The 12646-nt window shown below is 48.8% G+C and overlaps 1 protein-coding gene across 2 annotated transcripts in view; it reads left to right on the top strand.

The window, feature by feature from the left end:
• Window positions 1–12646, top strand: part of USP8 (ubiquitin specific peptidase 8) — a 1053131-nt gene that overhangs the window by 291655 nt on the left and 748830 nt on the right. The gene's annotated exons all lie outside the window — the stretch shown is intronic.

The following is a 12646-nucleotide window of genomic DNA, read 5'->3' as shown; positions in this document are numbered from 1 at the left end:
ATTTTCCCATTCAAATGGCTCCCAGACCATTCCTCAATAGCGTGGCATGCCCTATCGACAAAGAGGGCCACCAGTTCAATGCCCCTGTGCCAGTAGATGTTGACTAATAGGATTTTAGTCACCCCATCAGCGGTGCAGAAATCCACTTCCAGGGCAGCAAATGGTAGATTTACATTTTGTGACCCGCAAAGGCCAGGGAGTTTTCAACTGCAATCAAACGGCCCCTTGAAAGCCTCCCTCCAGGACAGACCTTGGCTGTCTGAGTAAAAACACTATAACCATCTAAAATAGGTACAGAGGTCAACCAAGTCTCTTGTAAGCAGATACAGTTTGCAAGTCTTAGATTGTTCATACAGGACACATTTGAGAAGAGGTGAGAGTTGCCTCGGGTATTCCAGGATTTTAAACATAGCGGGGCCCCTCCCGGGCGACACAAGTACCATCTTCCTTTTCATGGGACCAGTTGTTGCCACAGGGAGGAGATTATAGAGGCCCAATCCATTCCCCCCACCTTTAGGATCTCTCTGGACCATTTTCACTGGTGCAACTGATTGAGGCACGGTAATTTGTACATCTCTGCTATAAGGAAAGCCCTCCTTCGCCCCATCCATCAATTGTATTTCGAATACCAGATTAAGTAGGGCTTCACTTTGTGTGAGGATAAGTTCCCTTACCAAAGGAGAGGTCGGGTGGATAACACTTGTATCCACATGATCCATGATCCTTCTCAGGGAAGGAGACCCTCCCAATGTCGGCCGAAGCCACCAAGACCAAACAGAGAACAGCAGAGAAGATGGCTAGAATATTGGGGCGATTAAGGCAAATCTGATAGTCCAGCTCCAGGGTACTATGGATTTTAATTCGGTAGGACCCGTTGTTGATTCCTTTCACTGTCAGCCCAAGACCCACTGGTCCTCTGGAGTCAACTGGATAGTTGCCACCACTCTGTGTCCTGTCAAAGGGCCCTCGAGGCTCGACACTTTTAGCTGACAAGACTTTAGAGCATTCCCTTGGGACATATCTGGTGGGATAGTGTAGTCGCTGTAACAGGTCCTTCATCCCCGCGGAGACACAGGGGTGATTGGACTCAGGTGGTATGTCCACCAGATCTTTCAGGAACCTTGACTTACCACTTCCACATCCGACCCCCACATTGGCTAGACTAGCAGCAGTGTGAGTAAACAGTGGTTCTTCAGGAGTACCCCTCAAATGCCATGGGCAATTCTTGTCAATTTACGTCAATCAGTCTTTCCCGTTTTAGCACCTCCTTACCCCCTAGGGGCAAGGACTTTCCCACACCGTCCTTTTAGAGTAGCAGTGCTGATGTATATGCCCCCTCACATGGTCCCCAAATGGACTCAATGCGGTTAAGAATTACCCCAGGTGGGTGCACTCCCGCAATTTTCCCACCCCATAGTATGGAAGAAAGAGGCATGTCGGGCTAATCACTTGGCTCCAGAGCAAAATCTCCATCTTTGGAGCCAATGCCCTCAGGGTGAGCCCTCCTATTCCCCAGGTTACAGTAGGCAAGGGTCAGGGGGGCAAGGGCTTTGGAGCCCGATGCGTTGTAATTAGTTTGGACCATGGAGTCAGCCTCCTTGATAATAAGTGGAGGCTCGGGGTGCAAGATTCCATGCTCAGGGACCGGGGACAATCTGGTACGGAATAGGGTTCGATGGCCAGTTCTAATGGATTGAATCTGATTTTCTTTTTTCTTTTTCTTGCCCCCTATTTGCTTCTCAGCAATTCCCCTTTCGCAGCATTGGTAAATTTGGGGATTGTGGGGGGGGCCGCCCGGGGCATTTGGCCGCTCAGGTTTGATAAAATAGTGGTCCATTATCCGTTGCCCGGAAATGGGTCTTGAGACCAAGGTAGACTTTGGTATCCGGTTGCAGGATGTCGGGATAAGTAGTGCCAAGCTTGCATCCGTTTGTCCGCGTACTGGCCTTCAGCTTGAATATAGATGTTTGGTGGGGGGGTAACTAGCTTAAGGTGAGTGTCTGGATTTGGTGCCAATTTTTTGTGAAGCTGGATTGAACCCCTGGATTTATTCCCCCATCTCTTCCTGTTAGAGGATCCTCACCAGTTCTGGGGGGAGTGGCGAATTCCCCCATAGTTGTCAGCAATTGATGGGGGGGGGGCTCCCCTGGTGTAGTTCCACAGGTCGGGCCCCCTGGCAGTTCCCCCTTAGCCCTAGTGGGCTCATTATCTGCCATCTGATCTGGAGTCATTACTTCGAGTCCGGCCCGCTACGTAGTCCGGACCGCATAGATTATTAGGCTAAATCTGTTGGCCCGATAAGGCAGGAACGTTCATGTAGAAGAAAATGAGGCTGATCCCCAATCCTGGGTTAATTTCTAGGTCAAAGGGAGAGACCGGATGGCCACACCCCACAGTCCCTAGGCAAAGCGTGTGCATGATGGCATGAGCCACACTGCACAAAATTGAGAACTTTAACCTACCCCACTTAGATCGAATCATGAACTTTAGCCTGAGCCACACCTAAATAGAAATAAGCAATGCAACTCTTACTTGAAATTGTGAACCTCAGCCTGCGGCACACCTTGATAGAAATGTGAATGATGGCCTACGCCACAGTTAGATGTTAGATGGGAACTTCTGCCTGCATCACATCGCATCTCATCGTCACATAGCGTCACATCTTGATAGAAACGTAAAGGATAAGGATAGCATGCGCCACACTCAAATGTAACTGAAAGTTAGCAAGCGACGCGTATGGATGGAATCGCGAACACTAGCCTACGTCCCATCTCGTGGAATTGTTAATGTTAGCATGTGCCCCACTTGGATGAAATCATACTCATGATCGCATCTAAATGAAAATGTGAGAGATGACATGTACCTCACTTGGACATGCGCCACTCTTGGATAAAATTATGAATGCTAGTCAGCACCGAATCTACCACCTAGATGGAAAGACAATGAAACAAACGGAATGGACAAAACTGATAAAGTGGATAGAATACATGAAATGGATATGACAAATGGAATGTATGAATTTGGTTAAAAAGATTGAGCGGCCTGAATGGACAGAATGGATAGAGTGGATGGAATAGACGGAATGCATAGAATAGATTAAATGGATAGAGTGGACAGAATGGATGGAATGAATAAAGCGGAGGGCATGGTCGAAGTAGACAGAATGGTTGAAATGGATGTAGTGGATGATGTGGATGGAATGGATGATGTGGATGGAATGGACAGAACGGATGGAATCGACAAAATGGATGGAACAGACAGAATAGATGGAACAAACAAGAATGGTTGGAATAGATAGTGGACTGAATAGATGGAATGGATGGAGTGGGTGGAATGGACAGAACGATGGAATGGACAAAAACGACAGTGTATGAAACGGACTGAGTAGGTGAAAATGTTAGCCTGCTTCCCAATTCCCTGCTGTTGCTTTATATCCGTATCCCCCTCCTATCGCCGTAAGCCATGTGTCGCTCTGCTCCCTGCCATCCTGTTGACATGCCTGGTCCCGGGCACTTTAAATGTAACCATCACACCACTATGCTTACTTTCTACTATACACCATCACTCAACTATACCCTGTCTAATTCGGCCTAGCTGTCCTCATACGAACATGACCCCATGATCACCTATCACCCTATAAAATGCAGCTAGCTGAGCACATTCTGGCTAATTGCTCACATTAGCGTCCTTTCAGGCCTAACGCAGCTAGAACCCAGTCTGGGTGTCCACCCACCAGACTGCGCACATCGAACTGATATCCTCAGCACCACACTTAACGCTAGGATGCAGCTACCATCCGGCAATTACACCAGCTGCAAACAGATCTGGTGCACCCAAGCACACTACAACTCCATCCCTCTCTACTGACCGGAATGACGGTTCCAGAGGCCGGTCAACCTACCAGCGCTTTGAGGTCATACTAATGATATTTAAAGCGCTATATAAATGCCAAGTAACATAACATAGCCGAAGAGTTTCCAGACACAGGTAACGTAGAGTTAGAAGGTAGGAGTTAGAGCCACTCTGTTCCTACACCTTGAATCAGGTCCTTAAGTCCTGTGTCAAAGGGAGAAGCCAATCGGCGACGCCCGCAGTCCCCAGGCACTGAATAAGTTGATTAGAGCTCGGTCCCCCAACCTGCCGTGAGGCAATTAAATGTGGGGGGGCCTCCAGGATTAGGGTTAGGAGCAGTAATAGACAAGAGTCAAAGTTTGGGAGTTAGCAGTTAGAGTTGGGCGCTTACCGGCTGAATGCGGCTAATGCAGCTAACTGCTCCCGACACTGCAAACGCATAGAGTATATATCCGCTCCTCCTGCAGGCCGGCATAGACAGTGAGAACAGCTTTCCTCCACCAGCACAAACACAGCGTCCTGCAAACAACTGCTCCCGTCTCTGCTCACGACTATTTTCTCTGAATGAACTCAAATGCTCTTCACCATCCTCTGCAAATGAATGTGGGCTTCAACAGGTTTTGAATGGGTTTATGAAGGATACTTGGCTAGGTACTTCCCAATTACCCTTTTTTTGCTGCTGGAAAAGTATTACATTCTAGGTGTCTCCTTTGGAAGAAATGAATTATCGTTTTGTCATGGTTTAACAGCATCCCGCCGGCTTGCCGTTATTCATTTAAAAAGAAATTAAAACCCTGTTTCTTTTACCCCTACTGTTTTCCTTTTAATGTTCACCTCCCTTTTTCCTTGATAGAAGTGTAATCCCTGCCACCCCACACGCCCATGTTGGAATACCACTTCTTTCCATCCATGTGTTTTTATTTTAATTCTTCTAGATTTCAATTTTGCATAGCTCTTTTACACAGATGGACTTACAAAAGATTTAGGATATGGTATGAGGGTCTTTCTTAAACAATGTTTAATTGAATGGGATGTGAGTTGAAGTACGGGAGTAGCAGGGAACGCTAAAGGCTGTCCGTCTCTCGTCTCCTGTGTGCTTCCCACCTCACTAGCCCGGGCTTCCCTATCCGCAATGCAGGCAACTAGAGAGCGGTAACCTCCACTGTTTATGATGCTTGCTATAGCGAGGTTGTTAGGAAAGATGTTCCTTTTGCTGCTTTCCTCCAATAGACTTCTATGGGACTACCTTTCTTTTTGATTTGTTTTGACTCCGGACCTGACTTTGGAAGTAAGTTAAGTTTTCTGCTTTACTTCCGTTGTCTTTTTGTTTGTTCCTATGAGGAAACTTATCAGCCCATAAGACTATCAGTACTGTGACTGCACACATCACCCTAAAGTGAAGTGCTGTTAGGATACTTTGTATCTTTGTAACTTTTTCTTTTTTGGCTGTTTGGTTACATTTACTATGTGTCCATAATGAGCTGATGTAATCTGAGGTTTTTCTACCGTATTTTGAACTTTTTACTCGTGCACGTTTGCATTTGCCGCAAATAGTTTCTAAGAGGGGCTAGCACTCTTAAGACGCCTGTGCCGTGAGATTTTTGCCTGTCTGTTAGGGGACTTTATAAAACTATCCCTTGGTGTACAGGACCCCAACTTCTAGTATAAGTCTGAACTATTCAAGGTGTTGGTAGTATGTCCAAGCAGCCTGGCTTAACTTGGGAGGGAGAAGTGAGCTGTAGGTAAGTACAAAGAACTCAGTAAATACATAGGCCCAAAGAAACAATTACGCTTGTAGTTAAAGTAAACATTATTTATTTTATATACACAAGGTAAAGTTTTTTCTGATGCTGCTTGTTAATCTGCTTAGAATCACATGCTGTGCAAATAGTCTGACATCTAGTGGTAGCCACTGAGTATTACATCTCGTCTTTCGAGGATCGAAAGGGGACGTCTGCGTAGGCGTGTCTGTAACACTATCCCTAACGTGACGTGTATTGTACCCAGAAATCCTCATGCGTCGAGGTCCCTCAGATTGTTTTTTTCCGCTCAGCTAGCTGGTCACCTTATGCGGAACTCTATCTAAAATTGCAAATTGTAAAAATCCCGACCTTTGGTCATTTATACAGTTCGTCCCCTCTTTGACATTTACTGAACCGCCGCCAAAGACAGAACAACAGACTTCGACAGCTGCCGTTCCGGTTGATGCTGTCGACCGCGTGACCGGGCCTTCTGGCCGGCCTACACAGTAGGGAGAGTGGGGTCTGGGGGTTCCTTTCTTTTGAGAATATCTTTCCTTCCCTCCTCTGTTTGGCCCTTTGGTATTGTCTTGTCATCACTTGGGTTTCCCTGCCCTATGGACAGGACTCCATTTAAATTTTGCCCTTCCTTTAACCCCTTAAGTGGCAAGGACGAGGTATCTCGTCCTTGGGATTACCTCCAGGGTGCCCAGGACGAGATAGCTTGTCCTTTTTGGCCCTTGTTTGAGTCCCCCACCCCCTTACTGCCAGGGGGCTGGATTACCTTCAATTTCAAGTTGGCATGCGCAATGCACACCGGCGTGAAAGTAATTTCAGTGCAGCTGCCATTTCGGGCTGCCGCAGTGAAAAGAGAAGGTAAGGTCCCTTCACCCTCTCCCTTGAGCTCCAGCTATATTTCAAGCCGGAGATCGAGGGAGGTGTTGTTGGAAAGGGGAGAATCTCCCCTTTCCAACAACACTTTGACCGCATTACTGGTCACGGATCAGGCGCAGAGCGCTCGATCTATAGCTAGGAATACCACTAGACACCAGGGATGTCTTTTGAATGTGGGATGGGGGAGGTGGGGTGCATATGGATAACCCTGGGGGCAGATGGCTGATCGTCCCCCTGACAAGGGGAAAATAAAATAAATTTAAAAAAATGCAACGGGGATGGGGTTTGGGGGTGGGAGGGCCGCTAGGCAGCAGGGATATTTCTGGCACACGAAAGGGTGGTGACCCTCCCCCTCCCACACCAAGTGGAAAGGGGGGGCACCCCTTGTAGCCCTCCCTGGGGGCAGATTTCTGTGCCAATCTGGCCCAAGGTGCCCAAACCTTACTGCCCCACGCACTGGGGGCCTGTCCCACAATTTTTAGTGGCCCTCTCCACCCACCCCAAATGGAGGGTGGGTGTACCTCAGGCAGCTGTTTGTAGGAGGCCCAGGAAGGCCTGCATGAGGTGCCCCCGACACCCATTTGGGGTGAGTGGGGAGAGGGCCACCACAAAAAGGCGGTCAGGCCCCCCAATGGGTGGGGCAGTAGGTTTTGGGCACCCTGGGGGTAGAATGGCACACTATTTACGCCAAGGGGAATTGGGTAACCAAAAGGATAAAAGTGAAAATGGAAGACCGCATTTTAGGGGGGCTGTGGGGCACCCCAAAACGATTGGACATTTTCTAATGGGAAGGGGTAGTGGCCCCCTCCCGCCCACCCACAATGAAGTGGGGGCCAGGTCATGCAGCCCTCCCTGGGGGCAGATATCTGCTCCTCGGCATGGACACCTGACCCCAGTGAGGAATGCATGACAGCTCCCCCTTTATCTGCCCCCAGGGAGGGCTACATGAGCTGCGCTGCCCCTCCATTTGGGGTGGGGCTGGAGAGGTGCATCCCCCTTCACATTACAAAATTCCCCAGCGGTTTAGGGTGCCCCTCAGCCCCCACCCCTAAAGTGCAGCCTGCCATTTAAAAAATTGTTCTTTGTTTTACCAAACTTGCCTTGGCACAGATGGGCACATTGGTATGCCAATCTGCTTCCAGGGTGCCCAATCCCTACTGCCCCATCCATTGGAGGGCCTGTCTGACATTTTGGGGTGGGCTTCTCCGCCCACCCGAAATGGAGTGTGGGGGGCACCTCATGCAGCCCTCCCTGGGGGCAGATATCTGTGTTTTCACTAGGGGGTGAGGTTCAGTAGACCACCAGGAATGGCTTTTAAGGGGGGGCATGCTTGGAAAGTATGAGTGTAGATTTGTTTTTGCTGGGGTGACCGTAGGTAACACATGTGTTTTTGTTTTGTTTACAGCTTTTTCTACACAAGCAACTGCAATGTTATGCGAGTACTGTTTTTTATTATTCTATGGTTAGGGCCCGCTGTCAGTGGGGTGGGTGAGACTGGGGCTGGATTGTTGGTGGTGTGGGTGGGAACGGGCCGTCTGGGCAGATATTTTGGTGGGCTGGGACACAATTGCAGGGGCAGGCCACAAATTGGCCCCCCGTGCCAGCAGAACATTGGTGTTTCCCTGGGAGCGGATGCCTCCCATGTGGATTGTCCATCTGCAAGCCCAGGCTGCACCTCTGGCTGTGCTACCTTACAGGTGTCGCCTCCGGGGAGGAATGGGGATCCTGCCTGGGCTCCCTGGAGCTGCTGCTGTGCTTAGGGTATGGTACACCCACATAGTAGAAGGATGTCCAAGGCCAGGGACATCACGTCCAACCGTCCTGGAGTTGTGGCTGGGCTGCATGACAGCTTTTCCCTTCGGGGAGGTATTGGCACACTGCCGGGACTCCCTGGTGGGGAGAGGCTGTAACGCAGGGCAGCCAGAACTACAGCAAAGTTGGCGGTAATATCTCTGGCCTTAGGCACCCTTCTCCCATGTGGGTCTTTGCCGGGGGTTCTGGGTAATAAATTGTGGGCCGTTTTGCGTAAGTCAGACCTCTGTGGATTCCCACGGGTGTCCTCTTTTGGGAAATGCATGGGGTTCCCTGTTTTCCTTGCTGGCTTCGACACCCTAGGCCCAGATCTGTAGGTTGCCCACATGAACAGAATGTGCTGTGCCGAAAGGCTTGGGGTTACCAGTGGGTTGCCCTTTTCCTTTTGCGCCCCGGTAGGTGCACCCACACATGTGAGGTACAGTTTTCCTCGGGACACCTGTGGGAACGCTGGAAGGTATGACATCTGTTGGTGGCGGCATGTTTCGGTGGGTGAGCCGAATGAAATGTGCAGAAATTGGGGGTTTTTTGCCACATTTTGGATTTTGCGGTGTTTTCTGGGTAATAAATTCTGGGCCGAATTGCGCAAGTCAGACCTCTGCGGATTCCCACGGTTGTCCTCTTTTTGGAAAGGCATGGGGTTCCCTGTTTTCCTTGGTGGCTTGGACACCCTAGGCCCTTATCTGCATGGTGTGCACTTCTGAAAAAATCGTGAAATTCAGCTGTCGGAAAAGACTTGGGGTTAGCCGGGTTTTAGGCTTTCCCCTTGGCACCAAGGTAGGGGCACCCACACATGTGAGGTACCGTTTTCGTCGGGACACGTGTAGGAACGCGGTCAGGTAGGCCATGTGGTGTTGGCGGCGTGTTTCGGTGGGTGAGCTGAGTGAAATGTGCGGAAATTGGGGTTTTTTGCCACATTTCGGACTTTGCTGGGCTTTCTGGGTAATAAATTCTGGGCCGATTTGCCCAAGACAGACCTCTGCGGATTCCCACGGGTGTCCTCTTTTCCAAAATGCATGGGGTTTTCTGTTTTCCTTTGGTGGCTTGGACACCCGAGGCCCATATCTGTATGGTGTGCCCTTCTGAAAAAATCGTGAAATTCAGCTGTCCGAAAAGACTTGGGTTTAGCCGTGTTTTAGGCTTTCCCCTTGGCGCCCAGGTAGGTGCACCCACACATGTGAGGTACCGTTTTCGTCGGGACACGTGTGGGAACGCGGGAAGGTATGACATTTGTTGTGTTTGAGTGGTTTTCATAACGGTTTGACCCATTTGCTGGTGCCCTTTGTCACACAACCCTTTAATTTCCCAAATGTGGCCTACATTTTGTCGCTGCTTTAGGCACCATATATTTTTGTAACCTGCACGTGCCACCTACCCTTTCAAAAGATGTATGCTTGCTGTTCCTCACCACATTGATTTTCCTGATTTACACATGCTAAGTATGTCTGTTCAGGCTGTAAGCATAAAACTCCTGTGTACCATGGCTCAGTGTTTGACTTGTGGTATTGCGTTTTTTGTGAAACACTACAAAAAATGTGTGCTTTCCTAACTGCAAGAGTCAGGGGTAATGTATCGAACGATTGTTTTTCTCAAAATTCATAGAAGTCATTGCCGTACCAAGCCAACCATGTCCACTACATAACTTTTTTTGGTCATTTTCCTGCTTTTTCCCCAAACGATGGAATTTTCCCCTACCTAGTTGTTGCCTGACCTGCGCAAATCACCCCTTCCTAAACTTGGATTTTTGTCTACTTTTCATAAATGTATGCCTTTCTGTCCTCCAATTGGGCTTTCCTACCCTTTTCCTCCATTCCGTCCACGCATGTCCAATTGGCAAAAATGGCCAAAATCGCCTACCTCTCAAACGGTTGATAACCACATCAAAATAATTTGAATAAATCTTGAAAGCCAGGAAAGTGGGGAATTCAGCACAGCAAACCATTTGTTCCTAGCTCTTACAAGGAAAAAGCCACAGGCTTCTTCGTACATCATTTTATTGGCATTTTTTGAAAAACCCCAAAATGTTCCTCCTTTTTGGTTATTTACTCTCACCCCCCTACAGCAACCTAAGATTCCTGTGGGAAAAAAGGGGCCAAATTTGGCCGAAATATCTCATGTAACAAAGTTACAAGGCATTGAATGGCGACATACTGAAATCGCCAAAAAAGGCCTTGGCACGAAATCCCATGGCACTTGAAGGGTTAAAGGAACATTTCCCTGGAAAGACAAACGCCCTTGTTGTAATAAGTGACTTCCCCCTCAATCACGCTGAAACATCCTCTCGGCACTGTAAGCTCTATAGGCCTAAAACCATAAAGGAGCATTGTGTAAAACGGTGGCCGGCATATGCAATGTCGCAGGCCGAGGGTTGCTCCCGCATCGCCACTCCCGCCGAAAACGATGAGGCCCATAGTGACGACCATGGCTCCGACATGGATGCCATTGATTTGACAATGGCACATACTCGCTCCAAGCCGTCCAGCCCCGATAGGCATGACGCAAGTCCTGCTATGGGGATGTTACACCCAGACAACGAGGACACACCCATATCACATGGGAATAAACGCACAACCCCCGCTACTGCTTCAGTCTCTCAGTCGAAGCGGTCCAAGCCGCCAAAGAGTGGGTCAGGTTCCTCAGGATTAGCAGCCCTCCCCTCAAGCGAGTCAGCGGCATGCATCTGGGCACTCAGTAACTAAGGGCGCCAGCACCAAATCCCACGTCGACGCGCCATCTAAGAGCATGCCGCCGCTTAAGAAAAATCTGGTCGCGCTGAAACTTTCAATGCAGCCGCCCTCTCAGCCTAAACACCTTCACGTAATGCTGAGAATCCGCAAAAGCTTCGCCAAGATTGTGGCATCAGCTAGTAAACGCAAAGATACATAGAAAGATGTTTCTGAACGCCCAGAGGGGCGGGATAGGCCCAAAAGTACGTCAAAAGATGTTGGAGAGCCCAAAAGAGCGACAAGACTTTACAGCGAGTGCCCAGTCTTTGTCTAAGACTCTCAGTGAAAAAGCTTGATGTTCTAGACTACAGGATCCTACAGAGGAGTCCTTTCCTGCTTTAGACACTTCGGGGTCATCTAAATGAATTAGGGAAAATTTGAGGGGTGTATGAACAGGCTAGAAAAATGTGTAGATTTTTCAGAGAGTTTTACCCCAAAAAGGCCTTGTGAGGAGATCCCTTATGTTGCACCCACAGTAACTAAATACCAAAGGACCTCAAACCCTCTTCATGAGGAGGTTTTTGACCTTTCAGACGCTGAATAGGTTCCCCCTGACCCTTATGCAAAGGACCCTTATGCACAGGAAGATGATCCTTTCGATGATCCTCGTAATCACACCCCAAATTCGGGAGATGACCAACCTGTTGGTGAGAACCCTCCATGGTTATCCCAGACTCCAACCCCGTACTAGGATGCCATTGGCCTTGATTCTCCATCGTCTTTCCCCCTCTGCGTCAGGCCTCTCCTGTGGACGACCAAATGGCGTTCAACGCTATTCTTAGGACGGCGGTAGAGCACTTCCAAATAGCCACACAGTAGGCTCAGATTTTGTGGAGGACATTTTAAAAGAGAAGCCTCTGGCTAGCCACGCTATTCCCCTTCTCAATTCCATCAAGAGGCGTATAGCCCCCTCTTTATTGACACCCTCTCAGACTAGAGCTGTTAATCCCAGGGTGGAGAAACTACTTCGGCCCTCCCCAATTGATCCCTTTGTATATCAGAGGTCATGCTATACCAGACTTTCTGGTGGTCACGACTATGAGGAAAAAGGCGGGGGTCCCCTTGTCTACAGGAGAGTCGCCACCAGACAAAGAGTGTAATGCTTTGGGAAAAAGAATTACTACATAGCCAATAATGCCACCTTATTGGCTAATTACTCAGATGTCCAGTGGAACCTACTGCAGTGCATACCCGCCTACTAGCAATCGTATCGGAGGGCAAACAAGTTAATCACAACATACTCAAGAATACCTCGAATGCTGCTGAAACAGCTGGTCGCTTCATGGCCCAAGGTACCCTTTTAAAATGCCATGCATGTCTTTGGAACTCCGGGTTTAAACCCGAAACTCAGGCATCATTGATTAACCCTGGAAGATTCCAATCTGTTTGGGAAAGCGGTGGACGAGGCACTGGAGAGCGGCAAAAAGGAAAATGAGACCCTCAAGTCTTTGAACCAGATTACTCAAAGACCTTTTCAACAAAGAGGGGGAAGTTCTCGCCGCCACTATTCGCAGGCAATCATATCAACGTTCCCCACATAATTAGTATGGCTCAGGAAACAACTGGTCTTCGGGACAAGTTTCTAACACCCCCACTACTTACCCTCCCAGAGGACAACATTGG

The sequence above is a fragment of the Ambystoma mexicanum genome, chromosome 11 (genome assembly GCF_040938575.1).
Source record: "Ambystoma mexicanum isolate Mex_15411 chromosome 11, UKY_AmexF1_1, whole genome shotgun sequence".
NCBI lineage: Eukaryota > Metazoa > Chordata > Amphibia > Caudata > Ambystomatidae > Ambystoma > Ambystoma mexicanum.
Note: the sequence above shows the minus strand (reverse complement) of the source record. Positions and strands in the feature narration are given on the sequence as shown.